The sequence below is a fragment of the Pleurodeles waltl genome, chromosome 4_1, assembly GCF_031143425.1.
Source record: "Pleurodeles waltl isolate 20211129_DDA chromosome 4_1, aPleWal1.hap1.20221129, whole genome shotgun sequence".
Taxonomy (NCBI): Eukaryota; Metazoa; Chordata; class Amphibia; order Caudata; family Salamandridae; genus Pleurodeles; species Pleurodeles waltl.
The window spans coordinates 983,389,317-983,408,662 of NC_090442.1; positions in this window are offsets into that span (position 1 = coordinate 983,389,317).

Sequence of the window (19,346 nt, forward strand, 5' to 3'; positions counted from 1 at the left end):
CTAGGTGGTTACCAGGCCGTGACTGTCTCAATTGTGGCCTGGAGGGGCTGCACCTTGCCACTACCTACTGGTGTCCCAAGTACCCCATAGAACCCTTCCCAATCTGGCACTTACTGGCCTTGATTGTCAGTCCAGCTTTTTGTAGTGCCTGGAGCACCTCCTAGAGTAAAGCAGGTGTTCCTCCCAGCTGGCACTGTAGTCAGCAATGTCATCTAGATAGCTGGTGCAGAATGCATCCTTACCAGTCAGGACCTCATTAACCAACTGTTTGAAGTTAGTGGGGCATTTTTCAAGCCAAAGGGCATTACCTGGAACTGGTATTGTCCTGCAGTTGTTAAAAAAGCAGACCTCCCTTTTGACCCCTCAGTCAAGGCGATCTGCCCGTACCCTGATGTTAAAACAAAGTACTGAGGAATTTGGCAGCACCTAGCCTGTCAATGAGCTCATAAGCTCGGGGGATGGAGTGGGTGACAGTCTCAATGACAGAATTGAGACCTCTGTAATCCAAACAGATCCGAAGTTCTGGTTTGGCGCCAGGTGGGGCAACCTTCGGTACCAGCACCACAAGGCTGGACCAAGGACTGTTGGAGGTTTCAATCACCCCTAAAGCTAGCATCTTGGCAAATTATTTCTTGATGCTGGCCTTCACCCTGTCTGACAGCCTTCTTTACAGAGGGACTGTCTCCCGTGTAAATATCGTGGACACACAGGTATGTGAGTCCAGGGGTGAGGGAAAACAGAGAGGAGTCCTGCTCCAATAAATGGTAACAGTCACTCTGCTGGTCCAAGGTCAGGAAGTCAGAGAGATTGAAACCTTCCACTGACCCATCACTTTTCTGTGCAGAGAGGAGGTCAGGGAGAGGTTCATTCTCCTCCACAACCGCATCTGTTACTAGAAGCATCTGAATTCAGACCTTTCAGTCCGTTGACGTGGAGCACACACAGGGTGTTTCTAGGGGTCTGGAGGTCCACTAAGTAAGTTGCCTCCCCATTACGCTCCTTGATTTCATATGGACTGATCCAGCAATCCTGGAGAGCTCGGGGCTCCACGTTGAAACTCCACCAAAGTGGCCTTCTGGTCATACCAGCATTTCATAACCTCTTGACGGGCCTCAAGGTTGCTCTTGGCCTTTTTCCAGAAGTGGTGCATCTGGTAGCGGAATGCCAGCATGTAGCTGACCACATCCTGGGAGTTGTTTCCTGAGAGCTTTCTCCCACCCCTCCCTGACAATGCTTACGGGTCCCCTAACAGGGCACCGATAGAGAAACTCAAAGGGACTGAACCCTACTCTTTTCTGGGGTACCGCTCTATAAGCAAAGATAAGACATGTTAAGAGGATGTCCCACTTACACCTCATGGCCTCAGGCAGGCCTGTGATCATGCCCTTCAAGATCTTGTTAAATCTCTCAACAAGACCATTGGATTGAGGATGATAGGGTGTGGTGAACTTGTAGGTTACACTACACACATCCCATATGAACTTCATGTATGCAGACATAAAGTTAGTGCCTCTGTCAGACACTATCTTCTTGGGGAACCCCACACAGGAGGGCGTGGCCAAGCAAGATGGCCGGCAGGATGCGCTTCTAGGAAGCTCCCTGCCATCCTGGCCTAATCCTGCAAGAATCCTGATGTGCCTGGGACCTTAAGCGTTCCCACCGGAGGCAGAAAGTGCCCTGACCCTGTGGCAGCTTGAGCCCCCAGTCGGGGGGTTCGGGGATCCTTGACCCCGGTGGTGAGTGCTGCCCGGCTCAGGCCACGTTAGGTGCGGCTCAGCGGAGGTGTTGGGAGGTCTCTGCCTCCCCCAGCGGGCTTCCACCCTGATCGGGCCTCGCACAAGCGGCGAGGCTGGCCGCTAGGGTTGGTCCGGGGGCTGCCTGGACGCTCCTGACCCGCGCCTCGGGTTTGGAGAAGATTCAGGCCTGTGGAACAGATTGCAGGGCTTGGAGAGGAGGAGGGCCCTATCCCCGCATCCTTTTACCTGGCTGACAGAGTTGGCAGACGGAGCAGAGAGGGGACCCAGGAGGACAGCGGCAGGCCGGTTGGCTCTTAGCCACAACGGAGCTGCTGGGGTGTGGCCCAGCAGGGTGAATTGCGACCTGGTGGAGAGGAGCCTAAAGATTGCTGATTGGAGTGGTGGCATGAACACTTTTGAAAGCCAGCGGTACTAACAGAGGTGCTGTTAAGGTACCATTGTATGAAGGTGTACTGGTGTCAGAGTGATGACCCTATCCAATGTTGAAGTAGTGACTAAAGTCTGGAATGGGTGACATGAATGGACATAACAGCGGCCCACAGTTGGTATTTTACTGGGGACTGAACTCAGATCTGGACTGACTGAAGGGAGACACAGTTCACAGGAACTCTACACTTGATCCTACTGACCAGATACAGCAGCGACACATTTCATCATCCCACTCTTCCTTGGTTGATGGTGAGATGGGGCAGCACAGGCAAACGACCGTGTCACAGGTGATCATCATGGAACAATACATTACCCCTGCTCTGTTGCTTCAGCACCAGATGCAGATGGGTGGGCCGGTAGATGAACTGGGCACGCCAGCTACTGCAGAGGAACCGTCACAAGCTGAACTTCTTGCAGCAAATCAGGGCTCAGGGGTGGCCCTTGAGGGAAAGATAGAGACTGGCTGTGGAGGTGAACCTTCTCCGAGCGGACCTCCGGAAGGTGTCTGATAAGGTCAAAGTTGCAGAGGGGTCAATTTTGGAATTACAGATGGAGGTTGGTGCTCAACGGAAGCAGATGGCACTGGTCACTTCAAAAGCTGAGGCGATGGGAGGCAAGACTGGAGGATGCTGAGGGTAGGTCCCACTACAATAATGTGCGCCTTCTTAGGTTCCCGGAACGTGCAGAGGGTCCTACTGTGGAGGTCTTTGTGGAGCGATGGATCAAGGATGTACTGCAGCCTGTCGGACTGTCCGGTATGTTCGTGGTGGAGCGTGCTCATAGGGCCCTGGTCGCACCTCCTTGGCCTGGCGCCTCTCCAAGGGCTATCATTGCACGTCTTCTGAACTATAAGGAGACTGCATCCTACGGGCTGCACATGAAACAGACAAAGCTGTTTTTGAAAACCGCAACATTTCCATTTATCCTGACTATACAAACAAGGTTTCTGGAGGTGAAAGCCAAGCTTCATGCAATAAATATTCAATATATGTTACTGTACCCGGCGCACCTAAAGGTGCTTTTGAACACCAGGAGGAGGTCTGGAGTTGGCTGGAGATGTGAAACAAAGTCTCACCAGGTAGACCCGGGTGGGTTGGCTCGGTCGCTGGTCATGTCTCCGGCTTGGATGGCTCAGATTGGCGGAAATGCGGGGAGAACCAGATGGAGGGCTCCACTGGGCAGGGAGCCAGTTTTAACAGCAGAATTGAAATTCAACAGGATGGGTCAATGGCAGTGGTGTCCCCTGGCTTGTCTGCCGGACTGACTGTGGCACCTGATTTAGGAGCGGAGATGATTTCCATTGATAGTTGACTTTATTCTTTTTGATTGGATAGTGTTATAACGTTATAACGCTTGTCTCAGTGGGGCATGTTCTTATGTCAGATGTTCATTGCTTGTGCTCTAAGGGACACCAGGCTTATAGTGGATCTGAAACCAATGGGGCATTCCTTGATTCCGCATTATACAGCTGTGGTGGTATTGTCTTTATTGGAATATGATTTATTAGGCATATAGGCATGATGTATTTAGCATACAGGGTGGGGGTGGTTTCCTCCACTGCTGTGGTAGAATCTCGTAATTGGGGTGTTGGGGTTCTAGGTTGTTGTCCTGGCAGCATTTACAACTATAGATCTACAGTACACATTGATGTATTTGTTTTACTGTTCATCCGGGGTGTGAATGGGGTTTGGGAATTGCTTAGTTAGTGAATGTTTACATGTGTTTTTAGGTTACAACAACAGTGTATACTTGTATGTGCGATGTGAAATAAGTACTCAATTTGCCTTTCCCCTGCAGGGGTGGGGAGGCGGGAAGAGGTCAACGACGGATGGAAGATACAAAGTACTAACATAGGTCGACAAATTATTATGCTGGCATGAATCATTAGGGGGCTGTAAGACTACACAGTGCGCTATAGAGTTCATTCTTTCTTGCTGAGGCATAAGGTTCAAATAGTCTGTTAACAGGAAACTCATATGATGGAGGAGGAATCGCAAAAGCTTGCTAAGAAATGGCGGGGCCAAGTGTTCTCCTCATCCTTTTCCTCTTATGCAAGAGGAGTAGCGTTATGAGTTGCACCAGGGGTCCCATTTACACATGTTTACAGTGAAGCTGATGTGGAGGGGCATTATATACTTCTACAGGGTACATTAGATGGTGCGCCCCTTACTATTCTCAATACTTATGCTCCCAACGCAGATGATCAATGCTTCTACGATAATATAGCTGAGGTGCTGGGGGTAGGGGTGGGTTCTCCAAGTGTATGGGCTGGAGGCTACAATTGTATAATTGGATGGTGAGAAAGATCGTCACCCCTCTAAACAGGGTATTCAAACATTAATGGGGAGATCCCTCACAGCGGTCATGCATAATTTAGGATTATGGTACAGGTAGAGGGAACTGCACCTGGAGAATATGGAATATACCTGTAATTCTAAGACATATGATACGTATAGTTGTCTGGACCGATTCCTATTGGATGGCCTGAACTGCTCGCAGGTGTTGGATATCACTCATTTGGGAAGGTTTCTATCTGATCATGTACCAGTATTGATGCAGCTGCAGTGGGGTGCAGATGGCGGGGTGACACGTAGCTGGCGCATGCCCCCAGATTTTCTGACAGACGCTGTGTGTCATGAAAAAATGGCAGCAGCCATTAAGGACTACATAGCCATGAATTGGAGTACCACGGCCACCAGAGGGACGGAGTGGGAGGCAATGAAGGCTGTTCTGAGAGGGGTGTGTATAGGGACCACTTGTAGGGTGCTCAGACAATTGGAACAGGATCTCAAAGACTGGGAGAGGAAACTAGCGGATATGCAGCACCAGTCCTTGCCAACACGGAGGCGGAAAGAGAGCAGCTCTGATTGTATATGGAAGTCAGTAGATGTTGGGAGGCACTGGATAAGGTAACACTTAGATCATATAGACAGTGGCTACACAGGGAGGGGGACAAATTAGGATAAGTTTCTGGCGTGGATCCTAAAGCGTGCCAGATGAGTATATGGGAGAGTTTATGCAGCAGAGGCGGCTTCCACATTTGGACCCTGAGAGTATAATAAACTTGGAGGCTGAGACAACTGTGGAGGAAGTGAGTGCGGCGGTGGAGGCATTGTCTAAATTGAAGACCCTGGGGGGATGGGTTCCCGATCAAGCTTTATCAGACATTCTCCCCTCTGCCGCAATAGAAATTGTTGGCAGTGTTTGAGGAGGCCCAAGCGCTGGGCATACTGCAGGAGTCCCTGAGGCATAGCGTTGTTTGTCTGATGCTCAAGCCTTGTGGGGATCCGAGTGAACCCTCCTCCTATTGGCCGCTCGTTAAGATCCTTTGTAAGATATTGGCTACTAGGCTGCGGGGAGTGGTTCGGGGCTTGGTGCATGAAGACCAATGTGGTTTTATACATGGCCGTAGTACAATTTTTAACCTGCGTCGCTTGGCACATGTCTTGCAAGAAAACATGGGTGCGGAAGACGAGTTGGCGCTAGCATCGTTGGACCTTCAAAATGCCTTTGATACAGTCGAGTGGGGCTATCTCCTGGCGGTACTGCGGGGAATGGAGTATGTCCCCCAGTTCCGTGCTTGGGTTTGCTTTCTTTATACTGCACCCTCAGTAGGTTTTCAAGTGGGAGGGAAACTGTCGGAATCCTGGGTAGTTGGCAGGGGAATCAGACATGGGTGTCCACTTCCACCACTCCTTTTTGCCTTTGCGGTGGAACCACTAGCAGTGTGGCTGCGTGAGGAATTGGCCCCCTGGGGCATTCGGGTGGGAGATATCACCCACATCATTGCGTTATACGCAGATGATGCTTTGATATATCTTCCATCGCCGAGTATCTTGGTGCCTCTGTTGTTGCAGTTGTTGGAGGAGTTTGGGGCTGTATCAGGTCGTAAGATGAATAGGAATAAGTTGCTTCCATTTCCTCTAGGGCTACTTTGTGGTAAACATCTGGAGGACTTGCCGGTAGTGGGGCTCCGGTGGGAACTAGAGAGTTTCAGATACCTGGGAATCTAGGTTACCCACACTGTAGCAGTACATGAGACATATAGGCCCTCATTACAACATTGGCGGTAAATACCGCTTACCGCCGTGCAGAAGACTGCTAACACACCGCCGCGGCCGCAGAATTCCGCCACAGCTATTACGACCCACAGCTCAGAATCCGCCAAAATCTAGACACCCACACAAGTCCGCCACACCAAAGGTCAGTGATAAACTGGCGATAACAAAACCTCCACCGTCACGCCAACAGAAATACACCCACACTATCACGACCCACGAATCCACGTGGTGGTCTTTCAACCACGGTATTCCATTGACAGGACACACCGCCAAGCTCAAAATACACACACATTTACAAAACACAACCACATTGGACAATTTGAAATACACACACCTGACACACATACACACACCACTCCCACACACCCAATACAATCTAATACACACACCCACATTACCCACAAACCCTTACTACAAATTATTTTGAAGAAGGCCAGAGAGACAGCAAAGCAAAGACAACACCAGCATACAGAGGCACACAACACCATCACACATACACATCCACGCACAAAACACCACACTACCCTAAACATCACCCCACACATCACAACACACACCACCTCACACATCACCCACAGCACCCCATGGCACCGCAAAGACACCCCAGGTTCTCTGAGGAGGAGCTCAGGGTCATGGTGGAGGAAATCATCCAGGTAGAGCCATAGCTATTCGGATCACTGGTGCAGCACACCACCATAGCTAGCAAGATTGCGCTATGGTGCAGAATCGTGGACAGGGTCAACGCAGTGGGACAGCACCCAAGAACACGGGATGACATCAGGAAGAGGTGGAACAATCTACGGGGGAAGGTGCGTTCCGTGGTCTCCAGACACCATATTGCGGTTCAGAGGACTGGCGGTGGACCCCCACCTCCTCCCCCGCAACTAACAACATGGGAGGAGCAGGTCTTGGCTATACTGACTCCTGAGGGCCTCGCAGGAGTAGCTGGAGGAATGGACTTTGGTAAGTAAAATCTTTCACTAATTCATCCCCCACCCTAACTGCATGCTATCACATACTCCCATTCTCGCCCTCACCCCCATCACTCCAACTCCTCACATATGTCCCACTATCACAAGCCACACATCCCAACACCAAACCCTGCATGCAACAACAAAGCATGGACACCCATCACCAATTAATGTCCACTACACATACCCACACAGACCCCTAAACAATAATCACACAAGGTCCTACACAGGAATGGAAGCCCTGGGGTACAGGGTCACCCACCCATTGCACACCATGGCACACACAGATGCAATTATCATGCCTTTACAACCATGCAGGACCCCTACCCAACATCACCGGACAGGAGGTTCCAGACATGCCCACTCCACCCACAGAAGAGGCCCACAGTGATGACAGCAGCTCTGTCCAACTGGATCTAGATGACCAGCCCGGCCCATCTGGGACCTCGGGACAGTCGGTTCCCCTCACACAGTCACAGGCCGCCAGAGAGCCTCCCCCCTCAGGAAACACCAGCACAGCACCCACCCAGTGGGCCCATACCTCTGTCCCCAGGACACGTCAAGCAGCAGTGTGTCCACCACTACAGGGAACCCAGGCTAACCCACCACCCCAAGAACAGCAGGGACCTGGGGGCAGTGGTAGTGGGCACACGGTTAAGGCGACAGAGGCCCAGGAAAACCGGGGAACTGGGAGGGCTGCTGTGCGACAGGGGGAGGACAGGCCCAGGGAACCCACTCTCCACGAGGCCCTCTCCAACATCATAGGAGCCTACCACCATTCCCAGGAGATGTCGGCAACGGTACTGGACAAGTTTCAGGAGACCCAGCGGCTGCAGGAGGAACAGTATTTGGTGTTCAGGGAGGAACTCAAATCCATCAATACCACCCTGGGCACCATTGTAGGGGTGCTGAAGGACCAGGTGAACACCAGGAGGGACACTGTGGCACAACAAGGGGCCACTGACCCTAGCATGGACGATGAACTGCCCACCACCTCCGCCGGCGCTAGTGGACAGGAGGCACCGCCACAGGACCACCACACCAGCACCCCACCACCTGCAGATGGAGAACCACCCCGCAAGCGGTCCGTGAGATCCAGGACAAAGACAGAGAACAATGCCAAGACCCCGCCAAGAAATGAGACCACCCTGATTGTCATCCTTCTGTCCCACTTTGTCACCCGTCCATCCTTAAAATGCCCTAGCTCCACTTCCTATGCCCCTTTGGACAATGCACCTGTGAGACTAATAGACTAGACTCTGCCATGGACATTCCTCCACCATCACCCCTGACCATTTTACACCCCCCTCCACTATTTAGCACTTAAATAAACACCCTTAAATCACAAAACAATCTGGAGTCAGTCTGTTCTTTCACAATTGTGTATTTGCAATAACTGTGGGAAATAGCAATGTCCGTTGTATTGTCAACATACCTATGTCACACAGCTCTAGTCCATGAGGTAACATAGCAGAGGTCACACAGTGGGACCCACATCTGTGAAATGGAAAGGCAAAGTGACAAATCAGGGTCCATACACTGGGTGAAAGTGACAGACAGATGAGAGGTAGAACAATTTTATCAGTTGTAGGAGGCAGTGATGTCTTCTTACCTGTGTCTCACTGGAAGTATTGATGGATCACGGTGTTTCTTTTGTCTATGTCCTCTTCTTCTGCCTCCTCTTCTTCACTGTCCGCAGGCTCCACAGCTGCCACAACACCTCCTTCAGGACCATCCTCCTGCAGAAAAGGCACCTGTAGTCGCATATCCAAGTTGTGCAGCATACAGCAGGCCACGATGATATGGCACACCTTCTTTGATTTGTAGTATAGGGACCCACCTGTCATATGGAGGCACCTGAACCTGGCCTTCAGGAGGCCGAAGGTCCTCTCTATAACCCTCTTAGTTCACCCATGTGCCTCATTGTAGCGTTCCTCTGCCCTTGTCCTGGGATTACTCACTGGGGTCAGTAGCCATGACAGGTTGGGGTAGCCAGAGTCACCTGCAAATGTCGAGGGACAACTGTTAGACACACACTAACCCTTAGGGACAACCCCTGATGCAGACAACTATCCACACTGTATAGGATCCATGTCCTCACCTAATAGCCACACACGGTGCCTCTGGAGTTGCCCCATCACATAAGGGATGCTGCTATTCCTCAGAATGTAAGCGTCATGCACTGAGCCAGGAAACTTGGCATTCACATGGGAGATGTACTGGTCGGCCAAACACACCATCTGCACATTCATTGAATGGTAACTCTTCCGGTTTCTGTACACCTGTTCACTCCAGTGGGGGGGGGACCAAGGCCACAAGTGACCCATCAATGGCACCTGTGATGTTGGGGATATGTCCCAGGGCATAGAAGTCACCTTTCACTGTAGGCAAATCCTCCACCTGAGGGAAAACGATGTAGCTGCGCATGTGTTTCAGCAGGGCAGACAACACTCTGGACAACATGTTAGAGAACATTGGCTGGGACATGCCTGATGCAATGGCCACTGTTGTTTGAAAGGACCCACTTGCCAGGAAATGGAGTACTGACAGGACCTGCACTAAAGGGGGGATTCCTGTGGGATGGCGGATAGCTGACATCAGGTCTGGCTCCAACTGGGCACACTGTTCCTGGACTGTGGCACGATCAAGTCTGTAGGTGACTATTACATGTCACTCTTCCATTGTCGACAGGTCCACCAGCGGTCTGTACACCAGAGGATGCCGCCATCTCCTCACCTGCCCCAGAGGACGTGCTCTATGGATGAGAACAGCGATCAGAGGGTCAGCAAACACTGAGGTACGAAATAAACAACTTTATTGCACACATTTGTCAATCCGCTATGTGTCTGTCTTAGTGTGTATGCAGGGCCTAGATTGTGACACATTTAAAATGAATGCCATGTGGCCCCCTGAAATGGCGGCTACCTGACCTGTAATGTGGGACAAGGGGATATGAGGTAACTGCTCTGGCCTTGACCATCGCGGTAGACGGTCGAAGACCGCGGCGCAATCCTGCATTGGTTAACATTGGACCCTATGGGTCCTAGGAGCCAATGACAATGTACGCCGGCAGTGACAGTACGCACCGCTGCAGACGTGACTGCCATTTTCTCTCTGTGTACTCACTTGTTCCCTGATCTTCGACAGGAGAGGACCTACACTGCAAGTGCTGCTGTGACCGCAGTCTGGAAGCGACAATGGCTCAAGTGTCTGGGGAAAGGGCCCCTGCCTTCACTGCGGAGGAGTTGGAGAAACTAGTGGATGGGGTCCTCCCCCAGTCCACGCTACTCTACGGTCCTCCAGACAAAGAGGTGAGTACACTGTGAGCATGCTGTATGGGCAATGCCTGTTTGGAGTGGTGTGGATGGGAGATGGGGGGGGAATGAGACGTGCATGAAATGACGGTGAGTGTATGTGCGTCAGGGCAAGGGTGGGAACGTGGGCCAATGACTGTGACGGTCCATACAGTTATAGTTTTTCCTTTTCCCCTGTACTATTCCTGTAGGTCAGCGCTCACCAGAAGAAGGATATTTGGCGTGCCATCACCAAGGACGTCCGGGCCCTGTGGGTCCACCACAGACAGAGCACCCACTGCTGGAAAAGATGGGAGGACATTCGCCGCTGGAGCAAGAAGACAGCGGAGGCCCAGCTGGGGATGGCCTCCCAATGTGGGAGGGGTGCCCGTCGCACCATGACCCCCCTGATGTCCCGGATCCTGGCGGTGGCGTATCCGGAGTTGGATGGGCGCTTGAGGGCATCACAGCAGCCACAAGGGGGTGAGTACCGTCATATCCATCTGATTCAGCGCACATTGGAGGTGTCTGGGTGGGGGAGGTGGGCTGTGGGTTCCCCTAGGCTAGGGGAGGCCTTGTAGGCAAGGAGCCTTTGTGAGGCAAGCTCAGTGGCACCCCATCCCCACCAGTGGTAAGAGGCATCTACACCTAGTCAGGCTTCTATGACTTGCATGTGTGCAGCAATCGGGCATAGGCCTTGCACCCCATGTCCCTGTGATCAATTAGGGAACTCAAAGTGCATGGCGTAGTGCAGAGGGCTGCTGTGTCTGTAGTGTCCGCCAACGGTAGCGGTATTGCATGCACTGAACATGTCTTTCTACTTTCTTTCCCCCTCTCTTTGTGCTCTTCCTGTTATTGTGTTCATTAGCATTATCAGGCGGAGGAGCTGTGCCACTGGAGCAGGAGGGAGCTGCATCCCATGGCCCTGGAGGGCGAGACTATGGACTCAGAATTCATCAGTGGGACGGAGGGCGAGGGGAGCTCCACGGTGGGGACAGGAGCTGAGAACAGCAACACCGACTTCTCCTCTGATGGGAGCTCCTCTGTGCCCACCGCATCTACAGGTACAGCCGACACCCCCCCTACCAGCACCGCCCTCCCAGCAGCCCCTCAGCATGTGCCCAGGGGCCGCTCACCCAGGAGGGTGAGCATCTCCTTCGCCCCAGGCACCTCAGCCACTGCCCCAGTCAGCCCTGCTGTCCTCAGTGAGGAAGCCATTGACCTCCTCAGATCCCTCACTGTTGGGCAGTCTACCATTCTGAATGCAATCCAGGGTGTAGAGAGGCAGTTGCAACAGACAAATGCATACCTGGAGGGCATTCATTCTGGCCAGGCAGCCCAACAGAGAGCATTTCAGACTCTGGCCTCAGCACTGCTGGCAGCCATTGTCCCTGTGTCCAACCTCCCCCCTCCAACTTCCTCCACCCAGACCCAATCCCCAGTACCTCAGCCTATCCCAAGCACACCATCAGACCAGCATGCACACACCTCAACACACAAGGGTAGCTCTGGCAAACATAAGCCCCACACATCCCACAGGCACTCACACAAGCATCATACCCATGCACACATACTAGTATCCACTGCCTCCACTGTGTCCCCCCTCCTCCACGTCTCCCTCCTCCCTCCCTGTCACGTCTCCACTCACACCTGCATGCACTATATCCACAGCCACTACGTCCATCACCCGCACGCCCATCACCACACACCGCTCACGTGCACTCACCACCCCACTACCATTCATACATCCCCTGTGTCCTCTCCCAGTGTGTCTGTGAGCCCTCCTCCCAAAGTACACAAACGCAGTCACACACCCACCCAACAGCCATCCACCTCGCGACAGCCTCCAGCCCATGCACCTTCACCCAAAGTCAGCAAACAAACACCTCCTACAACCACTCCTCTTCCTCCGCTCCCAAACCCCCTCCATCTACCTGTCCCAGTGTGTCTAAAAACAAATTCCTGTCAAACCTTGACTTCTTCCCTTCCCTTCACCTCCCCCACCCCTTCCGTCCCCTAGGGCCCCCCTTTCCAGGTCCCAACCCAGCACCTCAGCCACCACATCACCGGGAACAGTGGTGCCAGCAGTAACCAGCTTCTGGAGTGCGCCAAGCAGCAGGGCAGCCAGTGTCCCAAGGAGCGAGGCCAAGGACATTCCTCCACCTCCAAAACAAAAGACGTTGCCCACAGCCCGGAGGGAGAAGGCCAAAACACCTGCCACCAAGGGCTCAGCCAGGACAACAGTTGGGAGTGGCAAGACAGCTGCGCCACCTTCCAAGGTGGGGAAGGGCCAGAGAAAGAAAGGGAAGTCGCCGCCAACCTGCACGGCAGACAAGACCGCCACCGGCACCGCCACATGCACCACCACATGCACCGCCACATGCACCACCGCTCAGGACACCGCTGTCAGCAGCATGCTCAGTGAGCCCTCCACCAGCACCGCTGCTCAGGACACCGCCGCCAGCAGCAAGCTCAGTGAGCCCCCCACCTGCACCGCTGCTCAGGACACCGCCGCCAGCAGCACGCTCAGTGAGCCCCCAACCAGCACCGCTGCTCAGGACACCGCCGCCAGCAGCACGCTAAGTGAGCCCCCCACCAGCACCGCAGCTCAGGACACTGCTGCCAGCAGCAAGCTCAGTGAGCCCCCCACCAGCACCGCTGCCCAATGAGCACCACAAGCACCGCCGCCACTGAGCCCACAACCAGCACCGCCAGAGGCCACGCCACATCCTGTGCCAGTGGCACCACCGCAGAAATGGCTGCCATCCCCAGTGGTCAGTCGTACGAGGCTGGTGGTCAGTTCCAGGGGCCTGGACAGCTTCCATGTTGCCCCACCGTCAGTGGAGTGTCAGATCCACTACCTCTGTCCTTGGCAGGATGAAGCACTCTGGGCTCAAAGCCCCCTCCAGAACCAGTGGAGTATCACATCCACTACCTCAGTCCTTGGCAGGATGAACCACTCTGGGCACAAAGCCCCCTCCAGAACCAGTGGAGACAGGCATCCACTACCTCAGGCCTTGGCAGGATGAAGCACTTTGGGCACAAAGCCCCCTCCAGAACCAGTGGAGAGAGGCATCCACTACCCCAGTCCTTGGCAGGATGAAGCACTTTGGGCACAAAGCCCCCTCCTGAACCAGTGGAGAAAGGCATCCACTACCCCAGTCCTTGGCAGGATGAAGCACTCTGGGCACAAAGCCCCCTCCAGAACCAGTGGAGTATCTCATCCACTACCTCAGTCCTTGGCAGGATGAAGCACTCTGGGCACAAAGCCCCCTCCAGAACCAGTGGACACTGTTATCCTCTTGAGAGACTGTGGCTTTGCCCTCCCCAGGATAAAGCATTGGGCAAACCACCCACTGGAGAGACTTGAGAGACTGTGGCTTTGCACTCCCCAGGATAAAGCAGTGGGGAAACCACCCACTGGAGAGACTTGAGAGACTGTGGCTTTGCACTCCCCAGGATACCTCAATGGGCATGGAGCCCCCTGGTGGAGCTGGCGTCGTGCACTCATCCGGCTGAGGTGCACCCCTTCCCTTCCCCCTGAGGTGCCTGTTTTATTTCGATCTGATGCCCCTGCAGTGTTCTCTCCATTTGGATCGGGTATTGAGTGTGGGCCTCGCCCATGCATTTTGGGCCCAGTGGTCCACGGACTATGTAGGTGCAGTACATGGACTTGAATTCTTGGTGTACATATTTGTTAATAGTGTATATATATTTTTGAGTAATGGATTTTTCCTGATTACAATCGTTCAACTCATTTCCTTTTGTCCTTGTGTTCTTCCAGAGGGGGGTGGGGGGGAGGGGAACTGTAATGTTTCAGCGTGTTGTGTGTTGCGTGTGTGTGTCACTCTCTTTTCCCTCCCCCCCTCCCCTGTGGCGTAGGTGCAGTACTCAGCGTGGTCGTCGCCGCCGTCGGTCGTGCTCCTGATAGAGGAGCAGGAAGACATTTGCAGGGAGAATTTGGAGTTCCGGCTCCATGGCATCCTGGTTCCTCGTGGGTTGTGTAGAGGGGAGTGTTTTCCCTTCCTGTGTTTTTGTTCGCGTTGAATCTGCCCCGAAAAGGTGGCGGATTGGCCTCTCATAATGGTATGGACAGTACATTGTCTTCCGCCTGTCTGTTGGCGGTGACCGCCATGTTGTTTGTTTGTACCGCCGTGGCGGTCGGAGTGTTAAAGTGGCTGTCTATGCTGGCGGTTTCCGCCGCGGTCATAATTCCTTTTTTTTTACCGCTGTCCTGTTGGCGGTCTTACCGCCGCTTTAACACTGACCGCCAGGGTTGTAATGAGGGCCATAATGTGGAGAGAGTAGTGACTGGCCTTGAGCGCTCGGTGTCGTTCTGGAACAGGGTGCTCCTTTCTGTGATGGGAAGAGCAGCCATAGCAAAGATGGTGTTTCTGCCACGGTGTCTATACCTGGTACAAAATTATTTATTTCCGTTAACCGCTCGGTTCTCTAATCGTTTGGACAGTCTACTGATCTCATTGGTGTGGCCTGGGTGCAGCAGCAGAGTAGCACTATCCCACTGCAGAGGGATCTAGAGGAATGGGTGTTGGCTATCCCACATATTAGGCTATATTACTACGCAGCACATTTATAACATGCTGCCAAGTGGCTGAGTCGGATAACTGGGAGAAGCGACTATTTGAAGTAATGATAGGCAATGACACGTTAGCGTACATACTTATGAAAGATGATCGGTCGGAAACAGCTGTCCCATATCTGGTTCGAAATACTGCATGGATCTGGGAGCAGGCCATTAAGAGAGTGATTCAACGTGCTCCCTTTGATAAGGAACTTAAGATATGGGACTTAGCTACCTGCCGGGATATGGATAACTTAATGTCTATGGAAAGCTGGAGAGTGGGGGATGTCTTGTAGCGGGAGACTTATACTCCAATGGGGCGTTTATATCCTTTCAGGAAGCCAAAACACATTTGGTTTGGGACTGGGTCAATTCCTGCAGTATGCCAAGGTGGAGAGTGTGGTGCAGGAGATCTGGTGCGCTTTACCAGCCGCCCCATCATCTTCAAAGGTGCTGAACGGGCTGATAGTTTGGGGTGATGGGAATCATTTAATTACCTTGTTTTATAGAGCTCTTTGTGGAGATCAACCAGGTGCGGTCTGTGTGGCGCGAAGGGCTTGGGAGCGGGAGATAAGGGTTCCAATCGAGGACACTGATTGGGCTACGGCTCTGTCACTGGTGCACAATTTCATGTAATAACAGATTTAAGCTCCTACATTTCAATTTTGTACACTGTACATATATGACACCTGATCGACTCAACAAAATTGACCCAACTAGAGAAGCTGGGTATCCTAGATGTGGCAAATTGGGTGCCTCCTTTCTACATCTGGCTTGGGCCTGTAGGGAGGTGAAGCAGTTTTGGCGTGAGGTGGCTGGGAAGGCTGAGGAGGTCCATGTTTGGGCCTTGAAGCAACGCCGTTGACATGCCTTTTAGGTGTGGTGAAGAGACCACGAGAAGGAGAATCCCATAGAGACTAGCGCAACTAGCTCTAGTGCTGGCTAGGAGCAGGGTGGCCATAAGCTGGATGAGCACTAGAAGCCCATCAATTCATTACTGGATGCGAGATATACTGGAATGGGGAGACGCAGAAGAACAACATGTGCGGATAACACAGAGGAAAGAAGGGGCAATAACTGACTTGATTGCATGGGAAAACTTATTGGAACATTTCACTGTTACTGATGATTTAAGCGCTGAATGGAGCACAGACGCTGATGATTAACTATATTTTGCATATGTCAGATATGATAGTGACAACCAACTGTGGTTATGTTGAAATTCTGGTACTTATAGTATACATATGAAGTGGTTTCATAAGGGTAGATTTAGCGACATAAAAGGATGATGGACGGAGTGCTGATTTGCATATGGCTGGGTCCAAACTGGAATGGCATGAGCAGCAAAAAAACGATGGATTAAACCCAGATCTGTGACTGGGGAGAGTGTCTGCATTGTCAGCACTCCATCCATCATTCTTGTGTTCATAAGGGTAGAAACCAGTGGGGGAGGCTGAGGGGACACATCACCGCTTTAGCTGCTGTAGATACACATTTCTGACTTTGTATGTACTTTATCATCAGAGAAAATATCTGTGAAATCTCACATTACTATGCACTGTATTGTTTTTGCTGTTTCTGCATTATAAAATCAATAAAAACAGAGTGTTACAATTAAAGATCCTCATCAGAGTTCTGGTCACCACCTATGCAGTCTCTGTCCTCAGAGGGATTGCCTCTGGGTAGCAGGTGGCATAGTCCACCAAAACCAGGTTAAACATGTTGCCTAGGGCAGTTTTGGGGTCCTGTGGACCAATGACGTTGATGCCCACCCTTTCAAAGGGGGTGCCAATAACAGGGCGTGGGATCAGGGGAGTCTTTAGCTTTTTCCCTGTCTTCCCATTGGCCTGATAGGTGGGACAGGACTTACATAATGTATCTAAGGCTGTATTCATTCTGGGCCAATAAAAGTGGGTGACAAGCCTGGCAAAGGTCTTGTCTTGCACTAAATGTCCTGCCAGACGTATGTCATAAGCCAGGCCCAGTAGGAAGGCCCGGTAACACTGAACCACCAGCAAACGTGCTGCCCCATTACCCAGAGCCTGAGGCTCACTATATGGGAGATCATTCTCCTAGTAAATTAGGTGATCCCTAGCGGGCTTCACCTGCTGCATGGGCTGAGGCCTGTTGCCTCAAGCCCTCAAGAGTGCGACATTTCTGCAGAATTCCTCCCTGGTGGGCCAACCCTCAACTTGCCAGCCAGCAAGTTCAGGTAGGTCACCTAGGGAGGCAATGTCCTCCCCGGTTGGCTCAGGGGCTTCTCCCTCAGGAACCCCGTCAACCTCCACTGTGGGAACTTCTGGGACCTGTTTCCCACGCCCTTGCCCCTCTCCTTGGCAGTTGTCTGGGCCATTCTTCCAGGCTCCAGACGTCGTTGACTTCCCTCCCAGACAGCCATGGACCGTGTGGTCGTGCAGACCCACTCAAGCAATCCCATAATCTCCGAGTGAGACCCGAGCTCTATCTCCCTCTAGGTAGTGTGTTCTATGTCACTGCCTAACAGACAATCTACAGGCACGGCAGGACTCACAGCTACTTTCAGAGTACCAGAGACCCCCCACTCCTAGGGAACCAGAGCCACTGGTAGATGTCTCTCTCGATTGTCAGTGACTATGACTTGGTGCAATGTGTTCAGGAGGATCTGCTCTGCTGACACCAGCTAATTCTTGATAGTAGTCATGCTGGCTCCTGTGTCACGCAGAGCCTCCACCAATTGCCCATTACTGGTGACCCACTACCTATACTTAGAATTATTGTCAGGCATGTGGACATTTGCCACAATTTCTGCACCCACCATGGACACTAGGGTTACCTCTGTCTGTTTATCAAAACTAACTGTGACTACCTCCTCCCCAAGCACTACACTAGCCAACCCAGGTGTCTGCCCACCAGTGGGAGGCTCGTCCCTCTCTTGACATACATTTGGAGTCACCCTTAGAGTGACTATACCTGAAGCACTCTGCACATTGGGGTGCAAACCTTCCTGTCTTATGGTCAAAGAAGCCTTTCTTTTTAGGATCAGACTGGGACTGGTTACCAATATTCCCTTGGGAATTATTTAAGGGGTCTTTAGAGAACTCCTTATCTTTAAGTTTCCTCCCCCCCCCCCTTTCTTCTGTTGGGAACCCTGACCACCTTTGTGGGTGTCCCCCACAGATATCTTTTTGGACTCTCTGGTGGTAGCCCAAAGGGCCGCCTCCTCAGCAACCTTCTGGGATCAGTCAGCTTACTATCAACTAGGTGCTGGCGCAACTCTGTAAAGCAAATATTGAGAATATGCTCTCCCAGGATCAAATTGTAGAACCCAACACATTCACTTAATTTACTGCCTCGCACCCAGCAATTCAGTGCCTTACTGAAAAAATAAATACAGTCTACCCAGGTTTGGTTGGGGAGTTTCCTACCGTCCCTGAATCTTTGGCAATACTTTCCAGGGGTCTGTCCAAATTTGGCAATCAAAATGGTTTTCATGGGAGTGTACTTGTTCTGGTCCCCAACCTCTAATGTCAGAAGTGTGTCCCTCTCAAGTGTAGGCACATGTTTCCACAGGCCCACCCCCCAGTGCTTTGCAAGAACCCCACGTGCCTTTGGTGCAACTTCATAAGCAGAAAAACACTTTTCATTGTTATCTCCCAACACATTACTGGGCACCAAATCTTTGGTATATGAATCTTCTTGTCTCCATCAGTTACTGTACGTGTGATGCCACCATCACTGCTTCACTCATACTTCCTAGACTTGAGCTCGAGCTCTTTCAAACTCAGTTCATGAGTCAATAGAAGTTTCTAGGCTCTTTCAGCCTCAGCTTGTTTGGCTTCTCCCTCCGCTTTCCCCTCCTCTGCCTCCCTGTTTAATCTTGCCAACTGCAGCCTGAATTCCCTCTCCTTTTCTCTGCGGTCAGGCCATGACTTGAGACACTGTTTCCTGGTCTAGCAGGGGGCACAAATCCAGGGGTGTCATCCACCACTGCTGTTGGCAGCTCCTCGGGAGAGCCATCCACTTGCTCCCCCAACTCATCATGCTCTTGTGAGCGGGCTTCAGCCCAGACCCTCAGCGCCTTTTGGTACTCTTCCTTCTTGGAGGCTCCAGGGGTAGGTACCCCCATCCCCTTGCAGAAGCTCTTCCGCTGGTTAACGGTGTATCGCTCCAGCTAAGCCAGGTCAAACTCTCCACTTGTGGACCCAGCCAAAGATATGTTTGTTAGACCTGACAGCCTTAGGGTGCTCATCCCCCAACTTTTTGCCTGCCTCCCT